At 42.5% G+C, this 18,316-nt stretch overlaps 1 protein-coding gene across 2 annotated transcripts in view; it reads right to left on the minus strand.

Annotated features, from left to right (window-relative positions):
- Positions 1 to 2,696: 2,696 nt before the first annotated feature.
- Positions 2,697 to 18,316, minus strand: part of GCNT4 (glucosaminyl (N-acetyl) transferase 4) — a 254,811-nt gene continuing 239,191 nt past the window's right edge. For both annotated transcript variants that reach the window (XR_013263938.1, XR_013263939.1), the window contains exon 3: positions 2,697 to 3,453. The gene's annotated coding sequence lies outside the window, so the exon portion shown is untranslated. The remainder of the gene's footprint in view (positions 3,454 to 18,316) is intronic.

Consider the following 18,316-nt stretch of genomic DNA (forward strand, 5'->3'; position numbering starts at 1 on the left):
GGATGTCAGCAGACATGTCACATCCGACGCTCCATAGACCTCTATGAAGCATCTGTTCAGGTCCGCCTGAAAAACTGACAGGTGGACCTGAATGGATCAGTAGTGTGAAAGAGCCCTAGTGTCCTTTTTCAACTCAGAAACTCAGAAAGTTGCCAACACTACATGATTGAATGGCATGAGCAATTGCAGTATCACACTTCACTTTATCAGTGGGCAGGATGCTTGAGTAGGAAAGAGGAAACAAGTTTAGTGTGGTCTCAATTCACACAGGTACAGTATTGCTTCAAATTCTTTATGTTTAATAATAAACACGGACATATTAAAAGTATTTAAATGTATATATATATATATATATATATATATATATATATATATATATATATATATATATATATATATATATATATATATATATTGGGGCCATTCAAAAAGGCATTTTTGGATAGATTTCGGTCAGTGTGGATGTAGTTGGAAGCCTTGTACCAAATTCATGAAACCTATGTAACATTTACATTGTTAGTACCGATTAATTTTTGTATTTCTTAGTTGGGACACCTTTACTGTCTGTCACTATTGTTGCGACAATTTCATAAACAAATGTCGCCATATTGGTAGTAAGGGAGCTGGAGATAAATAAGACCTCTTCTATATTAGAGAAAATTGTGTTACATGTATAACTAATGTGTTGCAGATAAAATTCTGTCTGTGAAAAAAAAACCTTCTCAGACAATTCTGTGAGATTTTGTAATGAGCATCTATGACATTCTTTATGATTTTCACAGGTTGACTCTTAAAATAAAAATTATTGCATCTAGACTTTTAAGTGAAAACTTTGTAGACATGGCTTCAAAACATCACATGACAACTACTCATGGAAACAAAAGTTGTACCTCGGCTTCATCCTGAAAGAAGAATGTGAAAAGTTATTTAAAGCTCAGAAAAATTTCCCCTTACCACATGAATAATTATCTTTACAAAAAGATAATTCTCCCAGTAGAGATACTTATTTGCATACATAAATTGCTTTAAAATGTTTAAGTGTAAAGTGTTGCTAGTTTTAGGCAAGCACAAAGGTGCACAGGACTGTTGTATATTGGGTAAAATCAATTAAACTGATTTAAGAGGGAAATGTAAGAAAGAAAACTACTATTTATTTTAAAGGGAGTAAGTGTCCCATTTCAAGGAAGGAGAGGCCATCTCCTTAGTGGGGAACGCCATCTGACCGTAATCCATGGCCGATCTGCCAGTAAACAATATACGGTATTTTCTGTTTGGTTTTCTTTTTGATTTGCTTTTCTTTCTTCCACTTTTCTAAACTTTTTTGTTTGTTTTTTTTGTCTTTTCTTTTGCATTTTTCCTTGCCTGGTCTGGCTTTTCTGTTCGTCTTTGTTAATGTTTGGCTCATTACTGGCCTTGGGGGGGTCCTTGTGAACACTTAGGCCGCGTACACATGGGCGGATTGTCTGCCCAACTTAGGCAGCGGACAATCCGCTCGTGTGTGGGCTTCAGCGGACTTTTTCAGCGGACAGTCTGACGGACTAAGTCTTTCGGAATTTCCGTAATTTTGTCCGTCCAAACTTGGTTTCAGCGGACAGTCCGCTCGTGAGTAGGCAAGTTGGACGGACTAAGTATGACGCATGCCCAGAAAGGATTTACAGGGCGGACAGGGCGGAAGCGCTCGGTCTTGTAAAACTAGTGTTCGTAATAAAGCTAGCATATTCGTCATGCTGCTAATTTTGTGTTTTTTTAATATAGCCAGTTCTTTTCTTCTTCGTAATGCAAGAAAAGTGAAGTAGCTTTGCTGCTTATATTCACACAGAGTTATACCAAATGTTTTTATTCATCCTCATCCTATGATTAATCTTCCAATTATAGAAAAATATATTAAAAAATAATTTAAAAAAACCCCCAAAAAAATAATCCAAATATATATATATATATATATATATATATATATATATATATATATATATATATATATATATATATATATATATATATATATATATATATATATATATATATATATATATAAAAAAAATATATATATATATATATATATATAAATTATAAAAAAACAAACAAAAAAATATATATATATATATATATATATATATATATATATATATATATATTAAAAAATAATAATAAAAAAAAAAAAAAATATATATATATATATATATATATATATATATATTTTTTTTTAAATTATAGAATTTATCTATTACTATATATTTTTGGAACTACTATTGTCAGTTAATTTTTTTTTTTTTTTTTTTGTGGGGGGGGGGGGGGGGGTTTGAAACAAGATGGACTTGCATTTTTTTTGGCCAAGCAGGACTATGTAAGTAGAGATAGATAGATAGATAGATAGATAGATAGATAGATAGATAGATAGATAGATAGATAGATAGATAGATAGATAGATAGATACCCAAACCAGCATTTTAGCTTACACATGATTGCATGTTCAAAATCAGCAGAGCTTCCCCTCATTTCAAATGTTAAGCCTCAAATTTACAGCGACTGCACTTCCAAGTGCACTTGCAGTGCTTTAAAAATTGCACTTGAAGTTAGCATATTTACATGAACGTGTGTTTTGTAAATAACCCCCAGAGTCTTTTGACATGTACCTGCCTACTCACAAATAAACTCTGTTTTTTAAGCCAAAAAAATAAATAAAAAAACATACAATATTTTTTGAAATAATAAATATTTATTTTTCATCAGAACAAAACTAAATCAAGAGGGAGGCAACACTGGAGACAATTTTGACGTTTGTGAAGCCTTTTGTCCCCCAGGCACACATCAAGTGAGTGGCCACCAAAATTCAGAACCTGTGTAACATGTAAATAGGGAGCACAACATGGTCCTAGAATCCCAAAGACCAGGAACAGCAGCAGATGAGATCTATGTCCCCAGACTGTGGTACTACAACAGCCTGCGTCTTCTTTCAGAGCAGACTGAAGCCAGGCAGTCACTTCCGACTCTTCCGTCTAGCCTTCCCTCCACGCTTCGCTGGAGGCTGTGCCTCTGGTGGTGGACTTGTGGTAGGAGGAGGAGGAGGAGGAGGAGGAGCAGTAGGGTCTGCGTTATACAGTTTGGTGGTCGGTGTGAGCTCACCCTTCAGACCCCGTTGAATGGCATCAAAAAAATGGCTTTGCACAAGTTGCGCTGTGCTTTTTCCATTTCTAGTAACTTACTAGCCAAATAAGTACCGTAGGCCTCCTCAGGATTGGGGGGTTTGCTCAGCACTTGGGTGGCTTGGCGTATAAGTGCCAAGGACTCCTCCTCTGTACGTGTCATCCTCCTGGGCCTTTTGCTGGCTAGGCGGAGGGGAGGGACCTGGCTTTCGGTCCGACTCCTGCTGGGCCCAGCTAGCTCCTGCGTGTGGCTGGTCCCGGCCTCCTCCTCCATACCACTGGTCCCGGCCTCCTCCTGGGTGAGCTCATCCTGTGTAAAAAAACAAAGAAATCAATAAATAAAATATGTCTATATTTTGAAATCATCAATCACTAACAATTTTACAGTTCTCACTTGCAAATACATTTGTCTTGAAATACAAAAGGCTATCATTTTGACACCATCATTTTTCCATCAGTTCACCAAGATTTGAGCCACATTTGTGGAAACTACTGTATCCTTCTATCTAATTTAATTTGTGATGAAATCCTAGATTTGGAAGCAATTCAAACATTGAACTTTACATCATTAATATTTGAGCAATCCTAACTTTAGAAACTAAAATATACCTGGCTCCAGCTGGGCGCATCAACTTCGTCCAGCAAGGAAGGGTCTGGATCTTCCAGGGATGGCTCACCTGAGGCGGAGGGAAGGGTGGAGGGACGGGTAGACGGAAGAGTAGAAAGTGACTGCCTGGCTTCTGACGTGTCATCCAGAAAACGCAGCCTGTCATAATACCACAGCCTAGGTACATAGACCTGACCTGCTGCTGATCCTGATGTTTGGGAGTCTAGGATCTTTTTGCGCTCCCGCCTATACACGCTACGCAGGTTCTGAATTTTGTTGCTCACAAAGTCAGTGTCTGCCTGGGGGAGTCGGGTTTTCACAAACGCCAAAACTGTCTCCAGTGTCTTCCTCCGGCCAGGACGGCTAGAATATTGTGGGTGTTTGGAATCCCAAAGGCTCCTGTGTGATTCTATTAGATCAATAAATGTGGAGAGGAAGGCCTCCTCCTTAAAGGGGTCTGGGTTATACTTTTGCATTTTTATTTCTGAAAAAATAAAATAAAAATAAAATAATGTCAGACCAAATGCACACTATTTATATTGTGACAATGTAGGCGAGACACACACTACACCCACACACACACACTACCACACACGCTACCCCCCCACACGCTACCCCCCCACACACACACTACCCCCCCCACGCACCCACACTACCACACACGCTACCCCACACACACACACACACTAAGCCCCCACACACCCACACTAAGCCCCCACACACCCACACTACCCCCCCCACACACCCACACTACCCCCCCAACACACCCACACACACACACACACTACCCCCCCACACCCACACTACCCCCCCATACACACACACACACACACACACACTACCCCCACACACACACACTACCCACCCATACTCCCACCTCCCCCCCCCCCACACACACACACACACACATACACACACACACACACACACACACACTACCCCCCCCATACACCCACCCCCACCCCCACACTACCACACAAAACACCAACCCCACTCAACCACCAACCCACATAAAAATCAATTAACCATCAATAAGGTGAAATTTCACTATATACATTCCTAACGCAGGCTTAAAATTAAAATAAAATAAAAACATAACTATCTTAACGTCGCGTGTAGCACTCGTTGCTTCCGTTCGGACAAGCGTACGGCCTCGCGGTAACGCTTTATATACAGCGCATGCGTTCAAGTTCCGCCTGCGTCGCCCGCCCCTGACGTTCCGTGTGACCGTATTTCCCTGCCCCTTTTACCCTCGTTCCGCTGTGGGAGATTGATTGGTGAAAATGGCAGACGTAAATTCATTGAGCAGCGCGGAGGAAAGCCCTGAACCCCATGCTTCCGGAGCAAGGAAGAGATATAAGGCCACAAACATGGCCTTTGAAGAGATGGTGGAGATGGTGGCTATATTGAGAAGGGAGGACTATGATGGGGATAATGGCCCGTACCCCAAACCCAATATCCGCAAAAGCGGCATCATGGACATGGTCGTCACAAGTTTGCAGAGCAAATTTGGGGTACAAAGAGGCAAGGACCAGCTACAGAAACGATGGTCCGACATCAAGTCCAGGGAGCCGGACCAATATCATCGCATCAAAAAGGCCCTGAAAAAAAGTGAGTAAACTCCGCGTTTATCGTGACTGTCGGACATAATCGTTCGTATAGGTATTATATGTAAATCTGGCGATTTTTTATATCGTAATCGTTCGTGTAGGTATTGTATGTAAATATGGCGAATTTGATCGTTCGTGTAGTCAATAGTTCATGTAATGAGCGCATATGGTTGTTCGTATATGTGGGCATAAATAGCATGAATTTGTATATGGTGTAAATTTATCTGGTGTTGGATTAGATTTTAATTAGTTATTAATTTTTTTGTATTGTTCATGATAAACTGAATTGTCACACTCAATTTAGGATATACATTTTTAATAAAGTTTCATAAATTTTTTTTTTTTTTTTTTTTCTCAATCAAAGGTTTATTGAAGCATATTCAGTGTTTCAATAAAGAATATAAAAATAGCTGTCCTTAATAACAAAGAAAATAGTGACATTGGTAAAAGTATAAGTCTTGCAAATGTCATATAGAGTCTGGACAACGACATAGTAAATGCTAGGTTATGATATAAACAATTAACATCAGAGTCATTAAGACTGAATATGGAATGATGATCTTGACAAGATTGTCAGGATTAGCGTATATCGGATTGGGGAGTTTATGGGATGGGGGGGGGGGGGGGGGGAGTGTATTGCACCAAAGGTTTTTGGTTATGGTAACTTGTTCAGACCTCATTCATTTATGACCTTATTGTAAACTTGGGAATTGATAAGGGTAGGTAAATCATTGGGTAAGTAATTGGTAATCAGGAGATAGAGTGAATAACAACCAAGGTTGCCATGTTTTATTGAAGTTTAAGCTGTTTTCTCTCTTCATGGCCACAATTTCTTCCATTTTAAAGATATATTGTACTCTGTTTACCCAGTCCTTGATTCCTGGGACTTTTGTGGATTTCCAGTAAATGGGTATGAGAGTTTTGGCAGCAGTAAGTAGGTGTCGTGAGAGTGATTTTTTATATCTGCTTAAAGTAGTGGGTACTAAGTTAATTAAACATGCGGCCGCATTTAGTTCAAGTTTGGTATCTGTGATGTGTTTTATCCAGAATTTAATTTCATCCCAGTATGCCCGAATGGATGGACATTCCCACCAGATGTGCAAGAAGGATCCGGTGTGAGTCTTACAACGCCAGCATATGTCCGAGGTTGAGCGGAACCATCTCCTGGCCCTCTGTGGTGTTATGTACCATTGCGTAAGGATTTTGTAGGATATTTCCTGATATCTAGAGCTCAGAGAGCATTTGTGTGTCATAATACACGCCTTTTCCCATTGCTTCTCGGAGATCTTAATTTTGAGATCTTGTTCCCATTTCCTCTTATGTTTATAGTTATCAGCATGTGCTATCTGATTCAGCCAAGCATATGCAAGAGATGTGGTATTCGATACCTGTGATCCTTTGAGGCATAGGGACTCTAAATGTGTCAATGGAAGGCGGTATTGAGATTTGTGTTTGCCGTTGATCAGGAAGTCCTTCAGTTGTGTATAGAACCATAAGCCGGGAAATGATTCGCCCACCTCGGAGCGGAGTGCTGCAAATGACTTAATGTTCGGGCCATTCATGCAATGTGAGGTGAGAAGGTTGCGTGGTATATTATGCTGCAGGCCTGGTGCAAAATCAGGGTTGTTAGCGATGGGTGTCAATGGTCCCGGTATGGAGGCAATTTTATATGGACCTACTATTTTGTGCCAAATATAGATTGTATTTGCAATTAGTGGGTGGTTTATGTGTTTGTTTGTCTTGGAGTGAAGTGTCCATGGGTAGAAGAGGAGTTGGTATGGGGATAGGTTGTTTTCCAATTGAACCCAGTCTTTATTTGGGCCGTGACAATGCCAGTCTATCAATCTGGTGATATGCGAAGCCTGATGATATTTTTTGAAGTCTGGTAGTCCTATACCCCCTCTATTTTTGGGTAATGTTAGGAGACGGAAATTTATTCTTGGTTTTTTGTCTGCCCAGAGAAAATTTCTTTGTACCGTGAGGAGTTTTGTGAAGAAGGTTCCTGGGATTCTAATGGGTAGGGAGTTAAACAGGTAGAGGAGTCTGGGGAGTATTGTCATCTTTAGGATTGAAAGTCTACCAAACCACGAGAACATCTTTGGGGTCCATCTACTTAGGTCTTTCGTTATGGCGACTAGTAAAGGCTTATAATTAGTGTTATATAATGAGTCAAGGTTGTTTGTTAAATATATCCCTAGATATTTAAGTGTGTTTTGTTCCCACTTATAAGGGTAGTTATCTTTTAACATCGTTAATTGTTCTTGGGGCAGGGTGAGATTAAGTGCTTCAGATTTCGATTGGTTTACTTTAAAGTTAGAGATGTATCCAAAAGTTTCAAAGATTTTATGGAGATTAGGTATGGAGATATGGGGGTTGGATATGAAGAATAGCAGGTCGTCCGCGTATGCGGCTATTTTGTATTCCCTGTTGTTTACTGTGAATCCTTTTATGTCATTATTTAAGTTAATTGTCCTTATTAGGGGTTCCAATGCTATAATAAAGAGTAGGGGGGAAAGTGGACAGCCTTGGCGGGTGCCGTTGTGGATCCTTAGGGGTTCAGAGAGAGTATTATTTACTTTAATTTTTGCGTGGGGATTGTGGTAGAGGGCAGAGATCCAGGTTAGCATGTTTTCGTTTAAACCAATGTGGGTACAAGTGGAAAACATGTAGTCCCAAGAGACTCTGTCAAAAGCCTTTTCAGCGTCCGTGGAGAGTAGTATTCCTTGGGTTTTAGAGTTTTGGACAAAGTGAATTAAGTTTAGGGCTTTCGTAATGTTATCGCGGGCTTCTCTACCAGGCATAAACCCAACCTGTTCAGGGCCAATAATCTTTGTTAGAAGGGTTTTAGTCTATTAGCCAGTATTTTGGCAAGGAGTTTGAGGTCAATATTTAGGAGTGAGATAGGCCTAAAGTTTGCGCAATCTGTATGATCCTTGTCGGGTTTGGGGATTACAGCTATGTGTGCCATGAGGAAGGAGTTAGAATTGGTTTTGTTCTTTGCAAGATAATTAAAGGTGGATTGGAGGGGTTTTGCAAGTAGGTGAGTATAAGTTTTGTAGTATTGTGAGGTAAAGCCATCAGGGCCCGGGCTCTTCCCTGTTTTTAAATCTGAAATTGCTTCGGTAATCTCAATTATGGATATGGGTTCTTCTAGTTTATTTGAGTCCTTTGCTGATAGGGAGGGGATTTTGCTGTCTTCCAAGAAGGATTGTATTATGTCCCTTTTAGATTGCGTTAGGTGGGGTGGTTTATGTTGAGATGGGAGATTATACAATTTGGAGTAAAATTTATGGAAGATGTCTGCGATTTCTTGGGATTTGTGTTTTGGCGTTCCTTCCTTGTTTTTGATGGCATGAATGTGACCTGCTATAGTTGTGTCTTTCAAAGCTTTGGCTAAAAAAACATATTTTATGAACATGGAGACAAAAGTGGGAACACTTTTGTCTCCATGTTCATAAAATATGTTTTTTTTAAAGAAAAGGGATTTTTTGATTTTTAAATCTAGAATATGTCTCAGGGATAACCTGCATTGTGTCAATTTTTCCTCTAGTATGATTGATTGAGATTGTTTGTGTTGTAGCTCCAGATTGGCAATTTGCTGGGATAGTGTTTCAATTTCTCTGTCCCTTTCTCTCTTTTTCCTGGCGCCCCACTTTATAAGTTCGCCTCTTATAACTGCTTTGTGCGCCTCCCAGTTGTTTAGTGGGTTTGTATCGGCGTCGGGGTTGTAACTGAAGTAGGTATTTATAGCACTGTGTATTTCATCTTTTATTTCTTGGTCTGTGAGAAGCGCTGCGTTGAGTCTCCAATTGAAGGAGGTGAGGTGGGGTGTATCTAGTTTCAATGAAATGGCCGTGGGAGCGTGGTCAGAGAGGGCTACAATGCCGATCTCAGCTGAAGTTAGTTTGTTCAGGTCTCTTTGTGAGATAAAGATAAGGTCAATTCTTGAGTATCTTTTATGTGGAGAAGAGTAAAACGTGAAGTCTTTCTCTGTGGGATGTGTGGATCTCCATGTATCGATCAGTGTTAGAGATTGTAGTAGGGATTTGATTCGTTTGAGGATCTTATAAGTGATGAATGTGTGTCCTGTGGAAGTATCTTTAAGTGGGGAGAGAGGGATGTTAAAATCTCCTCCAAGGATGGTGCAACCTTCTGAGAACCATTTAAGCTCTTCTATTATTTTGTTGCAGAATGTGATGTGGGCGGTGTTCGGGAAGTACACATTTGCAAGTGTGATTGGGGTCCCTTCCCATGAGCCTTTGAGGATTATGTATCGACCTTCAGGGTCAATAAGCTGCTGTTTAAGTTCAAAGGGAGCATCTTTATTGATTAATATGGACACACCTTTGGTTTTGGCAAGGGGATTGGTAGCATGGTAGGCAGTCGTGTAGACATTATCAGTGAGTCTGGGGATGTTTTTGTCTTTAAAATGGGTTTCTTGAAGAAATACGACATAGGGGCGGACTTTCTGGAGTTCTCTCAGAAGCTTGGTTCGTTTCTCTGGTATGTTCAGGCCATTTACATTATGGGAGATAATTGTTGGTGCTTTCCCCAAAAAGGCGTATGCCATGGCTGAAACTGGGGACTGGTAAGGTCAGGGATTTGAAAATCTAGATCAGGTAGAGGTCTTTGTAACCAATTACAGTGGGGTATGCTACGGGGCGGGGGGGTTTATAACCGAGGAAGAGGTTATAGTCAGTGGGGGGTGCAGGGGGAAGTTGTGAGGGAGGGTCGGTAGGGGGGATTTGGAAGGGGAGTGATAAAAGGGGTTAGGTATTCGGCAGGGTGGTAAGTAGGATAGTTGTCTGTTGTCCGTGTATAAGTAATGAATGATGCTAGTATATAGAGTTTGGAAGGTTGAGGTATTATTTTCCCTCTTTTTTCCTGTTTTTGCCTTCCTTTTGGGGAGGTAGTGGGAGACACGTAGGTGGTAAAAAAAATAAGCAATCTCGTCATATGATTTGTAACAGTAAGGAAATACTTTTGTGGGGGGTGTTCGTCAGGTCCAGAGGAGCCCGAGTATACAGTTATGTAGTATCAATTGTGACTAGTATGTCTGAGACCGTTTGTGCTGTTATGTCATATCTTGGGTAAATATGATTGTCACTGTATTGGAGGGAGGTACGTCTCAGAGGATATTACAAAGCAGTTCACAAGATGCATAAACAATACAACCGTTCTATAACCTGTCATAAAAAAATAAAAAAAACGCTAAACTTAAACATTGAACTTTACATTAGTTGTCATAGTGGTCAACTTTGACCTTTAACCCATAACCTGAGGATGTCGAGTGGCAAAAAAAAAAAAAAAAAAAAAAAAAAAAAAAGGGGGGGGGGGGGGGAGAAGGGTGGAAATGTCTCAGTCCTCTCCTGAGGCCCGGGAGTTTGCACAGCCCAACAGATATGTGCCCTCAGTGTTTGAGTTGAGAACTAGTACAGCTAAGAAAAGGATAGTTAGTCTACCTGTTTCTGGCTTCTCATTTCCATTTGGGTGCAGAGAGAAAATGTGTCTCGTTATGTGTTGAGTGTAGCATAGTGGTCAGGCCAGGTTACTTACACTGTGAAGGCTCCAAACGAAAGTCTTATCAGAGTCTGTGCAAACTGATAGCAATCCCGGGGAGCAGCGTTCACAACCCACCGTAAGCTATCTTGAGGCCATTGCTGGGGGTGGAAGAAGAAGAAAAAACAAAAAACAAAACCCCCCCTTTTAGTGCAAAACAGAGAGTTCATGTCAGGCGTTGCCTTAAACCGGCTTCACTGTCAATTCAGCCTGTGGGTTGATCCAATCTTGAGGTAGGCCAAAAAAAACATAAGTGGGTTTAACTGTTCAGTGTAGATGTTTGGTAAATAAGGTTGTCACTGGTTATATCGCAAAGTAATTCAATATCCTAAGGATTCCCTTGCTCTCGGGGCCTTAGTGGCTTTAGAGGAGGATGGAGAAACAAAGCTGCTTCGTTCTGTATGTCTGGCATGTTTTCCGCGCTGGTAAGGAGATTGTGCGTGGTGTGGTCCTGGAGAGGCCTGGGGGTTGTTAATTTCAGGTGGAGTACAGAATTCAGCGTACCAGTCCGGTAGGTTTATCGGTGCCACCTGTAGATCCTCACAGAATTTTTGCAGGTCATCAGGGACTCTCAGCAGGTGTTGTTTCCCCAAATAGTTAGCTTGTAGTGCAAAGGGGAATTTCCATCTGTAGTTGATGCCTTTTTGTCTGAGCACTTCCAGTAGGGGCTTTAGAGCTCTTCTGTTTTTGAGTGTGATAGGTGAGAGGTCTTGAAAAAGTTGTATTGAAGCGTCTGCATACAGGATTTGCTCTTTAGATCTCGCTTTTTGAAGGATGTCTTCCTTCAGGCCATAATTGGGCAAACAGCAAATGATATCTCTTGGGGGATTCCCGTCTTGCGCTCTAGGTTTGAGAGCCCTATGTGCTCTATCGAAGTCAATAGGGGACTGTTCAGGTCTCTCAATGAGGCTGTTGAAGATGGCAGTAAGCGCTGGTCTGATCTGGTCAGGGGGAACCGCTTCAGGCACACCTCTGACTCTGATGTTGTTTCGCCTGCCGCGGTTGTCTAAATCTTCGATTTGTCTGTTCATATCAATCAGATGTTGGGAATGCGAATTCGTGATGGTGTCCAATCTGGTTAGGGCTTTGTCCCTTCTTTTCCCTGCACGTTCCGCTATTGCCATTTGTTCTGTTATTTTCAGCAATTCAGTTTTCATGTCTGTGATTGCGGCAGAAAGAGAGTTTTTAATGTCAGCTGCGATATCTGTCATAGCGGCATACGTTAGCGGTTGGTCGAGTTTGTTACCGGCGACCGAATCCTCAGATGCTGGTAGTGAGATTTCGTCATCATCTAAGTCATCCTCAATATTGTTCCTCTGTGGTGGGGCCATCTTATGGGTTTTGTTGTTGCCACTGTATCTAAACTTGTTTAGGTTCCCAGGCGAGGGTTTTCTTTTAGGAGTCCCTAGGGAGCGAAGGGTATGGTTGTGTGTGCTGCTCCTCAGGTGTGTGGACATATTCTCCTTTATCGGTCTGTTTTCAGTTCTCAGGCTCCTCGGAACACCGGGGCGTTGTTACATCATAGCCATGTACACTGCGTGTCAAGCCACGGCCTCCAAAATTTTTAAAGTGCCATGCAATTAGCCACCTCGGTAGTAATTAAGGGCTGCAGCAATAGATAGAGGGTGTGTATTATCCTCAGAGCAGAATGGGGATGGGCGTATTTCCCTGGGTCCTGTGGTGGGGACCGCCGTCTGTGAGGCACCTTGAGGCTGGGTAAAGTGGTCTGCCCAAATGACTCTGCACCTTTCTTGCAGTGGGGTGGTAGTCAGATATTTCAAGGATGGATTAAGACCAAATTATGCTGCTGAGGGAATAATTGGTTGCTGCTAGGGTTGGGTGTAGGAGGAGTACCAAGATGGCCGCCGGCTATGGGGAGGTAGGCCGAAGCCTCGGACTTTCTTGGGGGTTACAGCCACTCAGGGGTTCCCTGCCCTTGCTCAGATACGTTAATCCTGACAGGGGACAGAAGTGGGTTCCACCGCTATTTGAAGGGGGGGTGAGTTAACTCTCCTACTCACTGCGCCCTGGGGAGAAGTCCTGGGGAGAAGGCCTGGTCCGAGGCCTGCAAAGCAGCTCCGGTCCGCGGGCCGTCAGCGCCTGCCGGCGGTGTCTGTCGGATGTCCGCCGCTGGCTTTTAGTGTAGGATGGGCGGTAGAAAGTGGTCCCCAGACCGGAGATCCACCACAGGCCGCGGGCGTTGTATGCGTCCGGCCGGAGTGTAGGCCGCAAGATGGCGCCGAGCGCTTTGTGCGGCTGGCCCCTCCGGGATCGCCGCGGCGGCGAGGGGGAGTTCTAAGCGGCGGAAAATGTTCAGGATGGCAGAGCGGGTGTCCCTGAAGCTTCCCCCGGTCGTGGCTGTCGTCGCCCGCGGAAGTTAGAGCAGGGATGGCGGTGGATTCAACTCTTCTGTGTGGAGCCCTGTTTCCACACGTCCTCCCTGCTACGCTGTTCGCTCATAAATTTATTCAGTGCAATGTAGTCTCAATAAAAAAAATGAGATAGATAGATAGATAGATAGATAGATAGATAGATAGATAGATAGATAGATAGATAGATAGATAAAATGCTGGTTCAACATCTGGACTGGGAATCATTTAGTGTAGTTTGGGACATCATAGAACATTTTTTGACAATCACACACAGGTACTCCAGGGGATGATTCGAGTGTGTCCGTCTGTGAAACTTGGACAAAAGATATAAAGTATCACAGTTTGGTTAAAGGCTAGGTTCACATTGCTGCAATGTACGAGATCAAATGTGATTTGCACCGCACTGCAGTGCAAATCACATGTGATCTCTGTGTGATGCGATTTCAGCCATACATATAGTATGGCTGAATTCGCATCGCATCCGGCCCAAACTTGTACATGGCCCTTTTTTTAGTCCACAGCCAAATCGGATCACATGGGTGTTCACACCATGTGGTCCGATTCCTGTCCGAGTTTAAAAATTGCACTGTGATATGAGAACTAATTTGGAGGTGTCAATAAAACTTTACACTGACACTCCCAGCAGGTCACATAGGGCAGTGCGAACTGCCTCCGGGAGGCATGCGATGCGTGAAACCACAGTAGATTTGCAGCGTTCGCACATCGCAGCAGTCTGAACACAGCCTAACTAAAAAAATGTCATTTTAATGATGTATTAAACTAGGAGCTTGTAATATCCAGCTAATAATTGTACACCACTTCAAACCAATGTTTCATATTCCAATTTCTGAACTCAAATATCACTATGCTTAAAAGTATACCTTTTTTTGTTTGTTTTTTCATTCTCATAGGGGAACAAAGACTCAGACAAGAGGCGGAGTAGCCCAGGACCCCCCGACCTCACCAGCCTGATTGGGCAGTTAGCCCCAGCCCCGTGTCCGTGATGGAGCTGCCCAGCCCCGTGTCAGAGATGGAGCAGCCCAGCCCAGGGCTAGATGTGGAGGAGGAAGAGGTGGTGGAGATACACACCCCACAAAGTGAGTGTCTGACAACCCAGCTTAAGGTAAACAATTAATGGCTGTATATTTTAACCAATTTTTTATCTACACATGTTTTTAGGTGATGATCTGGTTGTGGAAGGACAAGACGCGGAGCCATTTTCCACAGACAGTGCCCAGAGGCTGATTGGGCAGATCATGGCCTGGAATGGCAAGATCGATGAAATGCAGAGACAACTGGACACTATGAGGCAGGAAATGAAGAACATGATCGATGTTTTAGGGAGAATCTAAGCTCCTTTTCCCTAAAACGGAAGATCATGTTCTTCATTTCCTTGCCAAAAAGTTTTTAATGTTTTTACAACATTGTTTTTAGAGGCCAAATTTTGAAGATGCACACGGTGTGTCAACATGTGCTATGTGCCATCAGAGGATCGCAATGGACGCATTTGGTGTTTGCAAACCCTTCCTCATTCTAGTATGTGAGAGGAAGGGATTGCACCCACCAGACACGTCCATTGATCACTCATGATGGTACATAGCACATGTTGACATTACCAATTTTTGGTGTGCATCTTCAAAATTTGGCTTTACCCCTTGTTTTATGTAAATAGTTAAAAATACGATTTTATGTATTTGTTTTATAATTTTATTTTCTATATATATATAGATATATCTATATATTTATATGTTTCCAAAAAAAAAAAAAATAATAAAAATTACCAAAAAAAAATATCTAAAAAAGAGGCACTGGTTGGAATGTGCACTATTAAAAATTCAAAAAAAAAAAAGATGTGTGTGTGTGTGTCTTCTTCTTTCAATACTCAATACCAGTTTGGGAAGTCATTTTGTGTTTTCTGTCACAAAGGGCCTTATTTACTATTGGCAAAAACCACTTTGCAATACAAATGCACTAGGACAGGAATATGCAATTAGTGGAAATCCAGCTGTTGCAGAACTACAAGCATAGCAAGACTGACAGCCACAAGCATGAGACCCAGAGGCATGATTGACTTGTAGTTTTGCACCAGCTGGAGGTTGGCCAATTGCATATCCCTGAATTAGGAGAATGTAGGAGACAAGCAAACAAGAACCAAACTTAAATATTTGAACAGACAATACATATTTCAAGAAAAATAATTTTTTATTGCTCAGCTGGCATTGGAATAGCCCCCCTACCATTAAAATAGCTGACATAGCGGTCACGTACCTCACGTGCTGTTTGGGGGGCTAAGCCAGGAAGGGCATGATCCAGCCCTGTCAGTTCTGGAAATATTAGTCCGGCCTCAGGCCCAATAGGCTGCAGGTACTGGTTCCCTGAAAGTTTTCGGAGAAAATTGTGCAGAATGCAGCAGCACAGAATCACATAGTTCAGTTTATATTCTGCTAGGTTGATCGCTGTCAGTAACAGACGGAACCGGCTGGCCATAATGCCAAAGGCACTCTCCACAACCCTTCTTGCTCTGGCCAGCCGGTAATTAAAAACCCTCCTCTCCGGGGTGAGGGTCCTTTGGGGGAAGGGTTTCATAAGATGGTCACTCAGACCGAACGCTTCATCAGCTAGAAACACAAACGGTAGACCCTCCACATTCTCGGCATCTGGTCCAGGCCACTAGTGATGAGACGGTGGCAGAACTCGGTCTGCCTAAAGACTCCTCCGTCAGACATCCGGCCGTTCTTCCCCACATCCACATAAAGAAAGTCACACTGTGCCGACACCACCGCCATTAGCACCACACTATGGAACCCCTTATAATTCCAATAGTAGGACCCCGAATGGGGTGGGGGCACAATCCTCACATGTTTCCCGTCGATTGCCCCTCCGCAGTTGGGAAAGTCCCAACAGGCAGCGAATTGGGAAGCCACAGTCTGCCATTCCAGTGGCGTGGAAGGAAACTGGGGAGTCAAACACAGGAAGAAAAAAAAATTTGTCATTAAATAAAAACAATTCATAACAAATAAAACTCAAAAACATTTTGGAACAAAAGTTAAACAGAAATATTGCAACATTTTTTTCTGCAAAAAAAAAAATATATAGGCGGCCCAATTCACAGATTAATCAGCCCTCTGATGGACCAGGGGACATAAGTTAGGTGGGTGAGTGGGGTGGGGGGACTAATTAATGAGTAGACAATAGCTGGAACCAATTAGAGTGGGGTGGGGGGACCAATTAATGAGTAGACAATAGCTGGAACCAATTAGAGTGGGGTGGGGGGACTAATTAATGAGTAGACAATAGCTGGAACCAATTAGAGTGGGGTGGGGGGACTAATTAATGAGTAGACAATAGCTGGAACCAATTAGAGTGGGGTGGGGGGACTAATTAATGAGTAGACAATAGCTGGAACCAATTAGAGTGGGGTGGGGGGACTAATTAATGAGTAGACAATAGCTGGAACCAATTAGAGTGGGGTGGGGGGACTAATTAAAGAGTAGTCAATACCTGGAACCAATTAGAGTGGGGTGACTAATTAATGAGTTGACAAACCATATCTATCTATCTATCTATCTATCTATCTATCTATCTATCTATCTATCTATCTATCTATCTATCTATATCTATATCTATCTATCTATCTATCTATCTATCTATCTATCTATCTATCTATCTATCTATATATCTATATCTATATATATACACACACACACACACACACAAAGGGTGTATACAAAGAGTATACAAAGGGTGGGGGGGGGGGGCAGTAAAATAGTACAATGGAGCTGACAATATGAATTATAGAGAAGAACAGTCTCAGCTGTGGGTGTATAGGGGCCCAGGATTGAATGCTGAGGACGTTAGTGAAAGCAAATATGCACGTGGGACACAAAAAGGTAAAAAGCTCAAAAAAATAAATAAAAAAAAAATTAAAAAAAACATAAAAAAATAAAAATAAAATAAAAACAAAATGCATGCATTCATATAAAGGGGACATTCACATCATATTCCTGTCATGGATATTAAAAGTCATGATGAAATGAATACAAACATACAATGCATATAATGCATATAATGCAATATTAAAAGAACAAACTTACCTTCATATATTCCTTCTGCAGGACCCGAATAATAGCAGAACAGGTCTCTGGAATAATGATCCCCAGAGCCTGGGGGGAGATGCCTGTCGAGAAACTTGAGGTCCTGAAGGCTTCTCCCTGTCGCCAAGTAGCGCAACGTGGCGACGAGCCTCTGCTCCGGAGTGATGGCTTGCCGCATGCAGGTATCCTGCCTGGTGATATAAGGGGTCAGCAAAGCCAGCAGACGGTGAAAAACGGGGTCCGTCATCCTGAGATAATTCCTGAAATCATCAGGATTATTCTCACGGATCTCACGGAGTAAAGGCATATGCGAGAATTGGTCACGCTGGCGCAACCAATTCTTTGTCCATGAACTCCTCCTCACCCTGTTCACAGACTGGGCTCGGGTCAAAGTATTAACCCCAACACCAAGCCCCAATATATCCCGAGTACGTCCACTCTCCATGGCTTTGAAACGGTCGGCTGAACAAACAAGCTCAACTGAACGCACTGAAGAACAGCCAGACCTATGAAGAACGACCTGAAACCCAGAAACGAGCGGACCAGAAGCGCCTAATAACAGGTACAACTGATCCACGCGTACCGAAAGACAGATACAAACCTCACAGGCAGACTGCGCCGCAGTGAACGGACAAATTAAGCTGAAGTCTGAAAGCGCGAATCGTCTCTAACCAAACTTCTTCTAACGTAAAGTCAGCAGAAGGAGCCCAAAGGGTGCTTTGCTGTGTCTTGGACTTCCTATTTCTAGTCCCGTCGTACGTGCCGTACGTCATCGCGCACGCTTTCAGCGGACTGTCTGTTCATCGTGTGTGGTCAAGTCCGTTCATTCAAAATTTGGACGGACTGTCTGTCGGATTGTCTGACGAACTTAGTTGGGCAGACAATCCGCCCGTGTGTACGCGGCCTTAGGGAGCCTTGCTGCCTTGCCCAC

The sequence above is a fragment of the Lithobates pipiens genome, unplaced genomic scaffold (assembly GCF_037356315.1).
Source record: "Lithobates pipiens isolate NorthernLeopardFrog02 unplaced genomic scaffold, aLitPip1_a1.2 Scaffold_3, whole genome shotgun sequence".
In the NCBI taxonomy this organism is placed as follows: domain Eukaryota; kingdom Metazoa; phylum Chordata; class Amphibia; order Anura; family Ranidae; genus Lithobates; species Lithobates pipiens.